Here is an 18826-nt window from a genome sequence, read left to right as displayed (position 1 = left end):
TCTTCACCTAGAATTTCATACAGTACTCTGATGGCCAATATCTGAAATCATAATTTCTATGAGAAAGTCTGAAGATAGTACAGGGGCGAGATTCTGGGGCAAAAGTTATCTGCCAGTGCCCAGCAGTCAGGTGAATACTACTGAGTATTTTCGCTCCTTAAAATTCTGGATGAGTTCTATTGTTTCAGGCCTGTCTCACATTAATTCAATGATACTGTTGACCGAGCATGGATCCAGCACTAACCTCACCCTCCTGACCGTGCATGGAACCAGCACTGACCTCACCCTCCTGTCCTCTTTATCTGTCATGAATGGTAGCTAACACACAGACTATTGGCTATTTCTGTATTCCCAAGGTCCATCATCTTCTGTATCTCTCCTTATATCTGTCCTTCTACCACTCTCCTTTTTGCCTTAGAAATGAGATATTGTTTAATATTGAATAGTTTGTGGTCCTTCATCTTCAGTCCACATTCTAGCCCTTTCATGATACCTGGCTGCTGAAAGAAGACTTTATGGCGTTTGTATAATACTGTAGACAGTTCACCAAAGCTCGTCATTTAAGTATGCTTGTCACATCCTTACTGTATTGGTACTCTTGTACTAATTCCACGTAGAAAATCAGCACATCTTCCTGCTCCAGCTTTTCGTTTTGATGTTCTACTGTAGGCTGTTCTTCACACTGTAACCTCATCCACATATTTCCTTCCTCCTTTTCTGCTTTGTTCTCTTCTATAAAAGTTAACCTCTCCTTCTCCCCTTTTCTCCCTCTCGCCTCAACAGTGCCTTCCTACAGCAAAACTCATAATCACTTCCACTTCATTCTACCAATCTATCTCTAAAATAATTATGTCCAAACCTGGCATTACTAAAAATGTTGCTTCATATTCTTCTCCTTCTACTTTAAAGGTAATCAACATTTGCCCTTTAATGAGTTTCCTCTTGGCTTTTTTACGTTCAGAATTTGTTCATAAAGGTTCTGGGACATGTCACGTGCTTCGCTTATAGTGTTTAACGAAGTGTCAACAGCCAGTTCACGCTTTTTGATTCTAACCATGGGTTATTTGGAAATTTGCTCTTTTCTTCCATTGCGTCTTCTCTCACGCCTCTACCATCATCATGTTTGCTAGTCCTTGTAGGTCCCAATCCTGACTGGACCTCATCTGGAGTGACATTTAGTTTCATCTACCCCCTACGTCCTCAATTCGTACCTCATTATTAATTCGCCTACCTTCTTCTGTCTCATAACTTCTTGACTCATCTTCTCTTCTGTGACCAACATGAAATTGACAGCTGTTACCATGGTTCCCATATCTATGACCACCGCGCTTTCATTCTGTAATATTGGGTTACTAACTCGATTTATTTGGTAATTATTTCCCCCTTTGTTTTTATCGTTCATTGGTTGTTTTCCTGTGAGCGAATGGACTCAAAGTGCTCCAACACTTCCATTAATGTACCTATGTCTTTAATCAGGCTCTCTGATAAATTTTCTTACAGTCTACAACTGAACCTCCTCTTTATTGCGGATATTATTATGTAGTGGTTCAAGGCTTGCTCTAAAGTTTCATTGAGCTCCCATAAATTCTCATAAAATTCTCTCAAGGTGACTATTCATGTGTTCAGACATTTGCGATGTAATAAGTCTCTAAGTGTTTCACGTTCATGACCCTTGAACCAGCGCTTCTTCATAAGTGCTCCCTGAGTTGATCGCAACTTCTGCGCTTAAAGCTTTGCCTTCCATTCTGTCTACTGGCACCTGGATTTTACCTGCATATCTAAAGTGTTCTGGGAAAACCCCTCTTAGTAAATATAATTGGGTTCAGTGTCCACTTTGTTTTATACTGGGTGTGCCTGTTGTCACTGTTCAATAACGAAAATAACATTTGTTTCCACCATTGCCAAGGTTCTACGGCTAATTCTCCTATCGTTCTCACTGGTTTTATTCTTCGATTAGTATATTCCTTCCTGTACATCTTCAGTCTCTTCCCTGACTCTTCTCTGACTTTGCACCAGTGCCGCATTCTTTAAATTTATAACGAGTTCAGTTTATCTATTTCCCAATACATTAACAGCAAATTTTCTTTGCTGTTTTATCTGTGTTGCTTCTTCAATCTGTTAGTCACGTTGTGTCTCTACTTCTTGAATCTTCCTTTCCACTTTAGTTTCCTTGGCTTTCCTGGAGATCTTCACTCCCAGCTTGCCCTCATCTTCAAGGAGCTGATCCATGCTATGCTGCAGTTTGCTATATATCTCCCTCTCATGGAAGTCTCTCTCTATTTGTTCCTGAAGCTCTTACAACTCTGATTTCTAGTTTTCACTCTATTTGGATTATTTTTACAATATTTCTTGGGATGTATTCTCTTTTCTCTATTTTGAGATCTTTGATCGTTTTCTAGGGTTGTCTTCTTTACAGTGTCTTTTGTTTTTCGTATATTATTTACATTTCCTTAGTTTCATCAGGCTCTCTTCTCTTTACCTTTTTGTGATCTATTTGAATTTCTTGGGACAAACGGATCAGTAACCTTTCAAAAACTGATTGTAGCTGTTCCCCATCCAACACTGGTTATCTCTCTCTGGTTTCACTTGTGTCTCAGTGTCTGATTGAATGTCTTAAAGGGAAGTCCACAGCCACCGATCCCTGAACCCACTTTTTCTTCCCGCTCTACTTCCATTTTTACAGACACTTTACGCCCGATCTCTTCCTTTGACGCGGAAGATATCCTGACTGTTCATAATATACTGACAAGTACTACTAAAAAACTGATGGTAACTCAAACATCCACCATAATTTACAATCAAGTACGTAACTGTTCACAGCTTCACTTCAGTTAACCAAAATTAACAAAATAGCTATCACCTGTCGATACAGTAATCCTCACCAGCCTACCAAAATCAGAGACTAACATTACCATACACAGTTCCAAACAAAACATTTAAATAAGGTATACACACTAAATTACTAGTCTTGTAAACCTGTAATTCACAATAAATAGTGCATTTCAATTCATATTGCTTGCTGTAGTCGCTGCCTAGTAGTGTGGCTCAAATGGCTCTGAGCACTACGGGACTTAACATCTGTGGTCATCAATCCCCTAGAACTTAGAACTACTTAAACCTAACTAACCCAAGGACGTCACACACATCCATGCCCGAGGCAGGATTCGAACCTGCGACCGTAGCGGCCACGCGGTTCCAGACTGAAGCGCCTAGAACCGCACGGCCACACCGGCCGGCCCTATTAGTGTGAATATAGGGTCGCACATGAAATGCATCAACACCTGTTTTCTACATAATTTATGAGACGCACTAGATATCCCGTTGAGCATCTCAATAGCAGTAACAGTAGAGCTCGGAGAAACAATTGAGTTATGAAATGACATGTAATTCACGATTCTGTCTCTAGGTAACTAGTACATTTACAAGATGACCCACAATGGACGACAAACAACGCGACAGTGATCGGCAGTTGTGTTAGTTTTTCACGAAACGAATACTCTTGTTACCATTCAGAGTGGTGTCGACCACGGTTTAACACGCAGTAGGACCCTTGCGAGAGAACAATTAACAGTCTGTACGACCACTGAGGAAGCACCCGTACTCAAGAGGTAACGTCCAAACGACCCCGGTACCGCCTTCGAAACCCGCCACCACTTAGATTTTGAATAAAAATCATTAGCGTTGTCGGCCGAAGACTTCCGACATAAAAAGTCACCCTCATTCAGTAAGCACCTTGTCAAAGACGGCGGAGGAATAGACACAGGTTCAGGGCGCTCTGACGCGCTTGGGATGGGAAACTGCCTCTATAGGAGGAAGAATCGGTGAAGATCAAAAGCGTGAATATGCAGAAGTCAATGGAAACCATTACATTAAAGACACATAATGTGTATCCACAGGACATGTGGTCTCTAGTTGGAAAAGCGTCATGATGATCTCTCAGATCGCCAAATATTTCTGACTAGTACCACATTCGGATCTCCGAGAGGGTACTGCCAAGTGGATGTCACCATGAGATAATGACTGAATAACCAACGAATGGTAAGTATCTAAGAGACACGGCGTGGAATGTCAGAAGTTTTAATGTGGTAGGGAAGCTAGAAAATCTGGAAGGGGGAATTCTAAGGCGCAATTTAGATACAGTAGGGGTCAGTGATATGAAATGGAAAGAAGACAAGCATTTCTGGGCAGATGGGTATAGGGTAATATCAACAGCAGTAGAGAATGGTACAACGAGAGCAGGATTCATCATAAATAGGAATGGAGGGAAGAAAGTGAGTTATTGTGGACAGTTCATAGCTAGAGTTGTTCTCATCAGAATCGACAGCAAACCAGGACAACGATATTTCAGGTACACCTATCAATGTCGCAAACTGAAGATGAAAAGGTGGGGAAAGTGTATGAGTATATTAAACAGCTAATTCAGTACGAAGAGAAAGAAAAACATATAGTTGTAGTAGAGGACTGGGATGTGGTTGCCGGGAAAGGATAGAAGAAAAGATTACCGGCGAATATGGGCTAGGTAGCAGGAACGAAAGAGGAGAAAGACTGACAGACTTACGCAATTATTTTCTGCTATTTCTGGCCAATATTCTGTTCAACATGGAAAACGCCGGAGGGCACAGGAAGATTTCATTTAGATTAGACCATGATCAGATAGAGAATCTGAAATCAGTCACTGGACTGTAAGGCATACCCAGGATCAGATATAGACTCAGATCACGATGTAGTAGTGATGAAGAGTGGGCTGAAGTTTAAGAGATTAGTGTGAAAGAATAAATGAACAAAGAAGTGGTATATGGAGTTACAAACGAACGAAGAAATACACCTGAAGTTCTCTATAGACACTGCGATAAGGAATGGCACAGTAGGTAGTTCAGCAAGAGGAATGGACATCTCTAAGAAACGGCAGTCAGAGAAGTTGGAAAGAAAAACACAGGAAAAATAATTCAATTGATCGATAAAAGAAGGAAGTACAAAAATTTTGAGGGAAATTCAGGAATACTGAAATACAAGTCACACAGGAATAAAATAAATAGGAATCATACGAAAGGTATGGCTACGTGGCTGAATGAAACATGAGAAGAAATCGAAAAAGAAAATACTGTCTGAAGGACTGACTCAGCATACAGAAAAGTGAAAACAAGCCTTAGGTGAAATTAACAGCAAAAACATTATGAATGCAATGGGAATTCGGATGTTAAATGGAGAAGAGAAAGCGTATATGTGACAATAGTACAGTAAACGTCTCTATGAGGGCGAAGATTTTCCAATGTGATAGAAGAAACAGGAGTCGATATAGAGGAACCAGTATTAGAATCAATATCTAAAAGAGCTTTTGAAGACTTAAGGTTAAATAAGACAGGATGGACAGATAACATTCCATCAGAATTTCTAAAATCGTTGGGGGAGGGGGGGGGGGAGGAATGGCTAGAAAAAGACTATTCACGTTTGGGTGTAGAATGTCCAGTAAGGCGATATAACATCTGACTTTCGAAAAAACATGATTCAAACAGTTGCGAAGATTGCAAGAGCTGGTAAGTGCGGGGATTAAATCACAATGAACTTAACAGCTCATGCATCCAAGTTGGTGACAAGAATAATTTACAGAAGAATGGGAAACAAAATTTGGGATCTGTTGGATGACGATCAATCGGTTGGTAATGTAAGCGAGAATGAAGAAAAATCGAGGCATGTTCATAGGATTTGTCGACCTTCAAAAGCGATTGGCTATATTAGATGGTGCAAAATGTTTCAGATTCTGAGAAAAACAGGGATTAGTTATAGGGAAAGGTGGGTAATCTCCGTGTATAAAAGGCAATGTCCTGACTGACAAACTGACTGACCCATTATCGCTCAGCCAAAACTGCTACGGATAGAAACCTGAAATATTTTGAGAAGATGTGAATCTTATGGTGTAGGCGCTGTTTAAGAAGGGATTTTTCGAAATTTCAGCCCTAATGGGGTGAAATAGGAGATGAAGCGTTTTTTCTTAAATGTCGCCAATACTGCCATTTTGAAGCTAGACCTACGAAAATTGGTATTTGGTTTCTCGGTCAGAAATACAGAAAGACATGTTTCAGCATTATTGGAAATTTAGCCCTATGAGGGTGAAATAATGGGTGAAAGATCTTTTTGAAAATGTATCATTATTAAAGAACTACTAAAGTATTTTTAGAGGTATATCTATGAACACTTGCATTGGCTTCTCGGTTACAAACAAAACAAAATTACCTGTTTCAGTGTTTTAGGAAACTGAACCCCGAAGTAGGTGAAATAGGGGATGAAATTTTTTATGAAGATATTTTATTATAAAAGCACTTTCAAAGATAAATGTATTAACATTCAAATTTTGCTTTTCAGTTACAAAAAAATGTGTTTTACTGTTTTTGGAAATGCAACCCCTATGAGGACAAATCGGGGGAGGATAATTTTTATGGAAATATTTCATTGTGCATTTTTGAAGCTAAGCCCTTGAAAATTAATGATTTACCTCTCGGTTACAGAAGGAAAAAGTATATTTTATTGTTGCTGGAAATTTAACGCCTAAGGATGCGATATAAGGTGAGACTGATTCACTAACTCATCATCGCTCACGCCAAACCACTAAAGATAGAAACTTGAATTTTGGAGACGGTGTTGACCTAGTAATGTAGCCATCGTTTAGGAACGGTCTGTTCAAAATTCTATCCCTAAGGGGATTAAATAGGGGATGAAAGGCTTTTTGGAAGTATGTCAGGTAATTTTGACGTTAGAACGACGGAAAGTGGTATTTGGTTTCGCAGTCATAAATTGACAGGAATGTAGTCCTTCTCCGCTACATCGAAGAAACAATGACGGAAATAAAGGAAATGGTCATGATTGGAATTAAAATTAAAGGTGAAAGGATATCAACGATATGATTCGCTGATGACATTGTTATCCTATGTGAAAGTGAAAAGTAAATACAGATTGGAATGAACAGAATTGAATGAACAGTCTAATAATTACAGAGCATGGTTGTTGTTGTTGTTGTGGTCTTCAGTCCTGAGACTGGTTTCAAGCAGCTTTCCATGCTACCCTATCCTGTGCAAGCTTCTTCATCTCACAGTACTTACAGCAGCCTACATCCTTCTGAATCTACTTAATGTATATATCTCCTGGTCCCCCTCTACGATTTTTACCTTCCGCGCTGCCCTCCAATACCAAATTGGTGACCCTTGATGCCTCGGAACATGTCCTACCAACCGATCCCTTCTTCTAGTCAAGTTGTGCCACAAACTTCTCTTCTCCCCAATCCTATTAAGTATCTCCTCATTAGTTATATGATCTACCAATCTAATCTTCAGTATTCTTCTGTAGCACCACATTTCGAAAGGTTCTATTCTCTTCTTGTCCAAACTATTTATCGTCCATGTTTCACTTCCATACATGGCTACACTCCATACAAATACTTGCAGAAACGACTTCCTGACACTTAAATCTATACTCGATGTTAACAAATTTCTCTTCTTCTGCCATTGCCAGTCTACATTTTATATCCTCTCTACTTCGACCATCATCAGTTATTTTGCTCCCCAAATAGCAAAACTCCTTTACTGCTTTTAGTGTCTCATTTCCTAATCTAATTCCCTCAGCATCATCCGACTTAATTCGACTACATTCCGTTATCTTCGTTTTGCTTTTGTTGATGTTCATCTTATATCCTCCTTTCAAGACACTGTCCATTCTGTTCAACTGCTCATCCAAGTCCTTTGCTGTCTCCGACAGAATTACAATGTCATCGGCAAACCTCAAAGCTTTTATTTCTTCTCCATGAATTTTAATACCTACTCCGTATTTTTCTTTTGTTTCCTTTACTGCTTGCTCAATATACAGAACAATTTCAATCTGGCGGTGGAGTAGGTGAGACGAAGATCGACGATATAAGCCAAATGGTTGTTCTTAAGATAATGTGATATTTTCAAGCAACTTCGATGATGATAACTGCTCTGAAGGGAGCAATGAAACTGTTGAAGGTGGAACTCTATCCCACAGTCATTAACCTCGGCCTTCATTCGCTGATGGGAGCTTATCAGAAGATGCGCACAGCAAAAGAGGGGGAGAACATGCGGTTGTAGTGAAGAACCGAGAGTTGTTGAATAAAGCAGACGAACTTCATTCCTTAAAAATTCGTTTAAAACTAGAGGAATACAATGAAAAAATGTTATTAGTAGAAACACAAAGAAAAATCACGGAAGTAGAGTACAACCTTAAAATGGAAATTTTGAATAAGTTCAACAAGGTAATAGAGCAAATTTCAAGTTTCAGTTCTTCAGTCAATGTATAAAACATCTTTTATTTCCTTGCCATTTTTCAAATGGTTAATATGTTTGTCCTTCTTGAATGGCAAAATATTTGTGTTTATGATTCCAGCATCAGTACTAATTTTTGTTGTACGCCATACTAATATTTATCTGAATTTGCAATATTATAAAAGAAGTCTTTTTTTTAGAAATAATCGAAACACTGTATGACTCTGTGCACTCAATTAAGAAATAAAATGAGAATGTTAATCACGTAACAAAAAATAAGAAAGAAAGGAAAAAGAACATAACTATAATATTACACATAAATAATATGAGTCATTTTTCACTGCAGTAGTGACAGTCCGGTGGTTTATTTATCCATTTAATAAGGAAAAGTCTTTCTTCTAATTTTACTATCAAATTAGATACAATTTTAATTAAAGTAATTAAGTATAATACACCTTCTGACAGCTCGGCCTGCAACATCTGCTTCTGGCTGAAATGCATATTGTTCGATGTCATTCACTTCCACGGCACCAGTTGTGTAGAACTGCAACAGCCACAATAATCTAAGAGGGCTGCTCAGATTGTTTCCTAAATAGTGTGTATAGATGAGGAACGCAGAGACCCCACAACACTTTCTTGGGGAACGCCAGACATTACTTCCGTTTTACTCGTTGACTTTCCGTCAGTTATTAGGAACGGTGATATTTCTGACAGGAAATCATGTATACACTCACACAATTAAGACGGTACTCCATAGGCATACAGATTAATTAGAAGCCGCTTGTACGGTACGGTGTTAAAATCCTTCAGGAAATTTAAAATATGGAATCAATTTGATGTACTTTGTCGATAGCACTCATTACCAATAAAAATTGAGTTGCTTCACATGACCGATAGTTTCTGAATCCGTGATGGCTACTTGTCAATAAACCGTTTTCTTCGAGGCGATTCATAATGTTCGAGCTCATTATACATTCCAGAATGCTACTGAGAATCGACGTTAGCGTTATGGCCTTTGGTACGACTTGTGCAACTTAACATTCTCCGGGTATGGATCTTTCTACGAGCGAGCGATTCTTCACACATCAAAAAAAGGTTTGCATCACCCCGGCTCCTAGAACACCTGAAGATGAACGTTGACTGTGGATATTATATCACAGACATAATTCCTTTGACTGTTCAGATATGTCACTAAACCCGCCAAAGATGTAAACAACCATGCATGAGCAGCGCCTATTAGACGGAGGGGGTCCACAGCCAATCAGTTCCAGAGATTCCACCAGGAATGAGGTACACGGCTCGTGTTGTCTTTAGTTCAACCATGCCTAGACGGTCAATACCGCGGTTCGATAGCGTCCGCATTGTTACTTTGTGCCAGAATGGGCTCTCAACAAGGGAAGTGTCCAGGTGTCTCGGAGTGAACCAAAGCGATGTTGTTCGGACGTGGAGGAGATACAGAGAAGCAGGAACTGTTGATGACATGCCTCGCTCACGCGGCCCAAGGGCTACTGCTCCAGTGGATGACCGCTACCTACGGATTATGGCTCGGAGGAACCCTGACAGCAATGCCACCATGTTCAATAATGTTTTTCGTTCAGCTATACGACGTCGTGTTACGACTCAAACTGTGCGCAATAGGCTGCATGATGCGAAAATTCACTCCCGATGTCCACGGCGAGGTCCTTATTTGCAACCACGACACCATGCAGCGCGGTACAGATGGGCCCAGCAACATGCCGAATGGACCGCTCAGGATTGGCATCACGTTCTCTTCACCGATGAGTGTCGCATATCCCTTCAACCAGACAATCGTTGGAGACGTGTTTGGAGGAAACCCGGTCAGACTGAACGCCTTAGACACAATGTCTAGGGAGTGCAGCAAAATGGATGTTCCCTGTTGTTTTCGGGTGGCATTATGTGGGGCAGACGTACGCCGCTGGTGGCCATGGAAGGCCCCATAACTGCTGTACGATACGTGAATACCATCCTCCGACCGATAGTGCAACTATATCGGCAGCATATTGGCGAGGCATTCGTCTTCATGGACGACAATTCTCGCCCCGGGCGTGTACATCGTGTGAATGACTTCCTTCAGGATAACGACATTTCTCGACTAGAGTGACCAGCATGTTATCCAGGCATGAATCTTTTCGAACATGCCTGGGATAGCTTCTAAAGGGCTGTTTATGGACGACGTGACCCACCATCCACTCTGAGGGTTCTACGCCGAATCGCGTTTGAAGAGTGCGCCAATCTGGACCAACAGTGCCTTGATGAACTTGTGGATAGTATGGCACGACGAATACAGGCATACATCAATGCAATAGGTCGTGCTACTGGGTATTAGAGGTACCGGTGTGTACATCAGTCTGGACCACCATCTCTGAAGGTCTCGCTGTATGGTGGTACAACCTGTGTTGTGTGGTTTTTATGCGTAATAAAATGGGCGGAAATGATGTTTCTGTTGATCTCTATTCCAGTTTTCTGTACAGGTTTCGGAACTCTCGGAACCGAGATGACGCAAAACTTTTTTTGATGTGTGTATTTACACTTCGTGTGGGCTCCTGAACTGGTTGTTCGAAACGATTTTCTGGAAGGCATTTAAAATGTATTTTCGAACATAAAATCTTTAGAAAACACTTTTCCACTACGTATTTGATCTGTTTCGTCGCAATAATGTCCACATGTGTAGTTCGTTAGTATATCAATTTCACATTTATATACAGGAATTTTAAGGTTTACGCTTTTAGATACTGACCATTGGCACTACTTCTGCTGTCTGATTCTGTGCAAACAATTTTATTCAAATATACAGTATATTATTGCACTAAACATTCCAAATGATACTGATCTTTTGGAGATTTTTGACATTCAAAAATGTGCTGTATCACATTCTTCACTGTTTAATATTCGTTATTATTCGATCGAAAGAAAAGGTCCTAGGCACAGTAGCCAATATGGAACACCCACGCCGGTCGCGGTGGCCGTGCGGTTCTAGGCCCTTCAGTCTGGAACAGCGCTGAAGAGCCATTTGAACAATTTTTTTGAAACACCCACGACTAAATTTTCGTAATTTTAGTTGTCGAATAACATATCAGCTTAGCTTTTATTTTAAATGAGCGTGGCCTAACGGATAAGCACTAATTGGTTTTGACCGATACGGGAGTTGTTTCAATCGGATTATGGCTGTTTGATATTACTATATTAAAAAAACAGAGGTTTTGCATTAATCAAGATCATGAAAAAATTGCACAATGTTAAGTTATATATTCTCATTTAACACGAATGGGGACAATCACTACCATTGGCAGACGCATCTATTCATGTGCTGTTTAATAATTTCCTGACGTAGTATCTGCTTCATTGGATCACGGGCGTCGCGTCGGATCATGTTCCGAAAGCTGCTCCATATTTCGACGAGACAGCTACTCGACGTCTTCAGGTGCTTACTAATGTGTTGCTACAATGGCTCGCTAATATATACACTGACTCGCTAGAAAAGAGCAGGCGTCAAGCGTTGAGTCTATGACGTCACGGCGACATCCAGTGCCCCATACCGTACAACAGGCCACGGGCTTTCCATTCGCGGCGCTGCCAAGTCGAAATATTGTGTAGTTTCCACAACATGATGCGACGTGACGCCCGTTAACCAACGAAACATCTATTCATGTTTAATCTCGACACAGGTCGAATGCACAAGTTATCCGGAACACGTAATATCTGGATTCCGTATTTATAATCACCTTTGCTAAAAGCGTTTTGTCACTGACCAGCATAATTCCGTTTCCTATGGAGACACTCAGCGAAGTCTACGATAGTCCTGCTCCTGCTACGCCAGTACAGCCAACTTATTCTTACCAACTCAGCTGCATCAAGACCACCTTCAATACATCAGACCACAACACAGAAAGCAAGATGGCGGCCGTCTTAGGCCAAGTATTTCAGCGCTACCCTAATACGAATAATTTACAAACTTCATAAATGGAAAGTAGATTCTAAATTGCGTAAGAAATGTATTGGTACGTATTTTTCTATCTTCAAACTTAAATAAAAAGTTGTCACTAAAGCCACAAATTACGTAATAAGAACTATGACGAAGTAAAATTGAGATGCAACTCAAAATCAAATCCAAAAAACTACTGCAAAACACATGTAAATGGCATATTTGGACACTAATAGTAATTTGCACAATAGAAGCTACATAGCAATAATAAATGACACGTGTAACTAAAGCTCAAAATTGTATTAAACAATATGCAGTTAATTCTAGTCACTGTCATTATGTAATATGTTAGAAGTGTTTGATTTTGAGTACCTGTTGGATTTATTTGCTGCTCAGCTTGGCCACTGTGCGTTTTGTTATTTTTGCTGCAATGTCTTCATGAGTTCCTCTTCTTTGTTTGACTAGTGTTCGAGCAATTTCCTTTGAAACACACTTTTCATTTAACAGTTTTGTGTAATTATTAATAAAAATATTTGAAAGCACTTTAATACTTTTCTTGATTATTGTCTTTAAAGGAATGCCACATTTGCACACATCACTGAGGTTACTAACGGTATTTTCACACAATTCAGTTCCTAAGGCAAGTACTACATTTCTCTGATTTTCAAAGTTTTAGGAATTCTGATTCATATGTGCTGCTAATCACAAATTGAAAAAGTTTATATATATTACAATACAAGGAAATCATTATAGAAGAAGGACACTTCAATCGCCCACGATTCAGTTGGTTGAAATAGGAAAGGAGTTCTTTGGTTTCACACTGCAACAAAATTTCATCCTGTCTCTGCAACATTTCTTCACAGCCTGAACATTTTCCACCTTTTTGCAACTTCTCAAGCACTGTTTTGCTGGTGTAGCTAGCAATAAAAACCAAGACTTTCAAATCTTCATCCATCATGGGAATGTTTGCTAATTTATCTAAATTTTCATACGTTTGGTGTTTTATGCTGTAATTTACTTGTGCTGCAAAATTATTTTATGTAAATTCACCATATTTAGTAGATCTGAGTTTTAGTAGACATTACTTTCAGTTTCCTCTCAGGTTCCAAGATTTGCTCAACTGAAACATTATATGTGCAGCCACTTAGCCTTCTATAAGCTCCAAATCTTGCTTCCAAAGCATCAGTTTGTAATTTTGCTGTAAGAATATAGGACCAGTTGTAAGTGTTAAAAATGTATCTGCATAACTGAACTGTTGTTGCAAGTGTGTGAGAGAAGGCAGTATATGTTTCATTGGTTAATTTTCCATGAGTAGGCAATGCATGCCAGATATCAAAAAATGTTTTCGAATTTTAAAGAAACACAAGTTTGGAGTTAGTAGGTCCAGTGATTGGGCTAGAATTATCATCTAATGTGTATTTGCCTTTCATGGGATGCTGTACATTAGAAACTGTCCACCATTTAATGATTACTTTTAAAAACTGAACAGTGCCATCAGAAATCTCAATCGCCTGACTTTTCAAAATTTCTAGTGCTGCCACATTTTTAGAATCAAAAACACTGAGAGCAAGGGTAACATTTTGTCTCTCAATAGAAGTTGGATATACTGCCTTTCTCACTAGCTTTGGGGCAAGTTGCATAAGTTTATTTTTCTCAGAATGAAACAGGTTCCTCAAATCTGAAAACTTTGCTTCACTGACAGTATATTCACATGCAGCATTCCCTTCATCACTGTGTGGAAAGGTATTGATGAAAGCAAATGTATCCTCAATATTTGGCATTATGAAGGATTCATTTTTTCCATTCAACCAGTTATTTCTGATACACTTAAGCAAGTGCACATTGTCAAACAGAAGAAAAAGAAATTTGGATGGAGCGACTGGATTTGTAATACACGGCTGTAAAGTGCCACCACACATAAGCTGATACATTTTTCTATTAGTGCTATGGTTATCTGTTACCAGGCATATAACATCATACAGAAGCTCATGCATTAACTTTAATACATCAATTGTCATTTTCAGTAGAGTATCAGAATTAACATTTTTTACAGGAAAAATAGCTATAACTTCTTTATAATTAGAATGTAAAGGTGATGCCATGAAAACCTGCAGTGTACCTGTTGTTGTAGTATCTGAAGTATTCTCAGCAACACCAAGTATCTTTCCTGCCTTAAAAGAGAATTTTGAATTAACATAAACTTCATCTAGCATCACTGAAATTACCTTGTCACTTCCCTGAAGAAATTTATTTTTTTCCCTCAAAAAAGCTACCTGTGATGGACCAATACAAGGTTTATTTGGACCCATTTTGCATAGAAACTGCCTTAAAGAGGCAGGATGCGGTAATGTTAACACATTTGTTTTTCTCAAGTGTTGGTAGGCACCAGGAAATGAAAAGCAAATGGTTGCTGCCCATGTCAAAAGCTCAGGAGAATATCTACTTTGCTTTGTTATTGCGAGTTGTAATTGCTCCAAAACAAATTCTATTTTAGGTGCTATTTCAGCATCAAAATCACTACCAACTTTTAGTGATTGTTTGAGAACATTGACTAAAATTATAATCTTGTCAATGGTGCCAGTAGAGTTATCTGTGAAACCATTTAGGTGACTCACCAGATTATCAAATTTCGTCCACTTGTCACATTTCAAGTTCTCTTCCTCCCCAGACTGTAGTATCCATTTCAAGGTTTCCATAGGCAAACATACATTTTTGTGAAACACTTTTACTTCCAAGGAACTTGATATCTTGAAGCACACTGAAACTAATGGCACATCTCTGACTGAATCATCCTTTAATTTAATGAAAGATATGTAGTCATCCTTTACTAAAATTGTAAATGGACATATATTCCTTTTCTGCACTTCGCTTTTAAAATGCTGAAAGTCAGGTATATTGACATTTTCGCACCACTTACTGAAACTACATTCATCACGTTCCAGTAGCTGTTGAACACGATCTTCAAGATTCTTCCTTTGCTTAGGAACTGGTACTGTGTGATAAGAAGGTTGATTAGGAAAGATGGTTGGAATTGCATCATTTGTTAGTTTTGGTATTTTTCGTGGCACACGTATTGGTTCACTATTTTCCACAGGAAAAATGTCTTCCGTAACCACAAACTTAGGTTCAAAATGCTTAATGCACACCACAGCTTTATCGTTCACTTCAAAATTATCTCTATGAATTATTTTAATCCATTTGTTCCTCAATGCTGTTTCCTTGGGAAACTTAAATGTTGAGGTATAGTATGTTTTGCCGTTATTGGATTTACACCCTGGTACACAACAGCTACGACCCATCGCAAGAACAGTTTACACTTTAAATTATGCCGAACTTACTACAGAATCTAGAAAATAAATACTAGCGTAGCACTTTTCACGACATTCACAGCATATAGCATAAATAACAGCTAGTAATAAATGCTTTCGCTTCTCTTGAACGTCACGTATACAATGTTACAGACACGCGTTATGGAAACACAAGCACGCTGGTTTGTTTCCCACACGATTGCCGCCATATTGTCAACTATCGATATCTGCCTTAAGATCTGATTTATTGTAGGTGGTCTTGGCTGCATTTGAGAACAATATTACTCGCTGGGTACACTCGGCGCTGCACTATCGATTCTTGGTTTATCCTCGACCTGTGCCAGTAAAATATGCTCATCTTTAAATAAGGGACGGTGGATCCGTTAGATTTTTCAAATTCATCTCGCAGTATCATTTCATCCATCTCATTTCCGTTACTTCCTCTACTCTTTTTACAATATTTTCTGAAAGTTCATTTTCCTTGCACAGCTCATCCATGTATTCGTTACATCTTTTAGATTTCCCTTCTCCGTTTAGTAACGGCTTGTCGTCTGAGCTCCACATATTCATACAGCTTCTCCTGTTTCCTCCAAAGATGTCTTTAAATTTCCTGTAGATAGCACCCATCTTCGGAAAACTTATCTTAGTTAAATAATGGTTAGAGGTTACTGAACGTGGTACATAGGATTGAGGATAAAATTACTGTACGTACAGTTAGTTACAAGAATGCAGAGGGTCAACGAGTTGAAAGTTTTCAGAGCGTATAACGATTTACGTACTTAGGCCGACCGAGTTCTGAAATGCCGTAATGTAGAGTCAGTTAACCTACATGGAGTCTAGTGAAGAGGCATTAGACGGCAGACAGTGCGGTAGAATGTGGCATCTGCATTCAACGTTTCAAGCCGAGAGAGCGTAGTTCACAGAGTCCTCTCCAGGTGGCGGGCGCGTCCCAGAGCGCCGTTAATGCGCCACGCACGGCTGATTAGCGCGTTGCACAGAGAACGGCGGGATTGCATTTAGCAACAACAATGCCAAATGCAGCGCGCTCCATTATCGTGATGGCCGTATTCGCGCTGCTATTAGTGTGAATTAAACATCCGAGCCAAAGTGTTGCCTCACCTTTTTTTTGTGTAACACGTTAATCGAACGTAAACGATTCAGTGGATAGGTGAACACACCCAGACTGGAGTTTAAATTCGGAGCTAAGTAAATTAGATATTATTCACAATATATTTTAGTTTACCTGCTAACAGTCATACGTATGCATATAATATGCTTCCAATGCAGCATCGTGAAAAACTAAACATTAATGAAATACACAATAAATTGATTAATTTATTAAATTTTACTTAAAAATGTTTTGCGTATCGGCTATCTACAGGCTTTAATTAATGCTGAGTGGTAAGATCTTATTTCTCCAAGAGCCTGTACGAACTTGGATGCGCCTAGTTAGTCATCAATCCAAGTAGACATTACATAAAAGGGGCCTAAAAGTATACATCCCCTGGGAAATTGTTAACCATTTCACCTAAACAGCTCTAGATATTCTTTCCAATTTTCTGGCTTCGTATTCAGTATGAGAAGAAATCAGAATCACCACCACTGCTAAACATTTCCTCTGCCACGAAATGTTTAGCTCTCTCATGCAAGAGGTCTATCACTTAGACGTCAATATTTTTACACGCAATAACGAATGTTCCTTCTCAACACAAAACTTCTACCTAGCAACTGCATTAATAGATTCACTCGATAAAGTTCACTACCAATCACAAGTCAAGAATTTCAGTAACTCAGTTGCAGTACATTCTTGTCATATATCGCGCCGGCCGGTGTCACCGAGCGGTTCTAGGCGCTTCAGTCTGGAACCACTCGACCGCTACGACCGCAGGTTCGAATCCTGCCTCGGGCATGGATGTGTGTGATGTCCTTAGGTTAGTTATGTTTAAGGAGTTCTAAGTTTTAGGTGACTGATGACCTCAGATGTGAAGTCCCATAGTGCTCAGAGCCATTTGAACTTATATCGCACCGTAATTCCCTGACGTTCAGTGATATTTCAATTAAAATTCATATCAGATTATTCTAATCCACCGCGTACAGGCAATATAAGACACCTCTCTCTCTCTCTCTCTCTCTCTCTCTCTCTCTCTCTTTTGACAAAACAATACACTCATGATAAGACAATACAAGACTGGCTTGTAACAACATTCTCAAACATTTTCAGACGTCCTAGGGCGCAGTCGGACGTTCCTTGATCACCGCTGCATTATAATCTCGCTGTGGTAACAGCGCACTGCCAGCGACCAGTTAGGTCTTGTACACACTAGCACGATTTTTGTATCTAGACAGCGTCTATAATCAGTCGTGTGATTTTATATATAGACAACTGACAGATATGAAATTACCATGAAATCCAGATCATTAGCGGCTTAAAGGGGTTGATAAATATCAACGCGGAGTGTTTAAAGTGTGTGCTCCGACAGGGACTCGAACCCGGGATCTCCTGCACACATCGCAGACGCTCTATCCGTCTGAGCCATGAGTAAAGTGCGACTCCAGGGCTTTATCTCTGGTACACTCCCCATGAGACCCACATTTCCAACTTACTGCCCACACACTACATATGTAGTGGACCTGCCCACTATACTTATTACACGCGGCATTCAATCTAACGATTCCCGTAAGAGTTTGAGCAATGTGAGTGCATCTGCACTGAAGAAGGTCATTGGCCGGTATGCCTTGTCTATTCTCTCCGTCCTCGATGGCTGAGTCGAATAGAGTGTCCGCTATTTAAGCAGGAGATCCCGGGTTAGAGTCCCAGTTGGGGCACACATTTTCAACTGTCCCCTTTCATATTTATCAACACCTGTAAGCAGCTAATGGTCTGGATTTCATCGTAATTTCATTCTTTGAGAGTTGCAAGAGCACAGATACCACCTTCATATATATTTATACTAAGAGATATTTGTTGTCTATAGACACGTTTTTGCAACAAAATCGCAGAACTTTTGAGTCCAGTTTCAAATGGGAAACATGAAACAGATCCTAGACAACGTTGCGCAACACTTCGTAGTGTGAACGTATTGGTAGACACTACTTCCAGTTATCCTCGCTGTACCGTGGAAAACTCTTTTCTGTTATTCTTATTGTTTTTCTTATTGTTAAACATAAATGACCAAGATTTGCCCAACGGGGAAAGTGTTGTAGCCCACTGAAGACTTTCACGTGATATCACATATACATAAAAAAGAATTTTGCATCATTTCGGTTCCGAGAGTTCCGGAAACTGTACAGAAAACTGGAATAGA

This window comes from Schistocerca nitens, chromosome 5 (assembly GCF_023898315.1).
Source record: "Schistocerca nitens isolate TAMUIC-IGC-003100 chromosome 5, iqSchNite1.1, whole genome shotgun sequence".
Lineage (NCBI taxonomy): Eukaryota > Metazoa > Arthropoda > Insecta > Orthoptera > Acrididae > Schistocerca > Schistocerca nitens.
Note: the sequence above shows the minus strand (reverse complement) of the source record.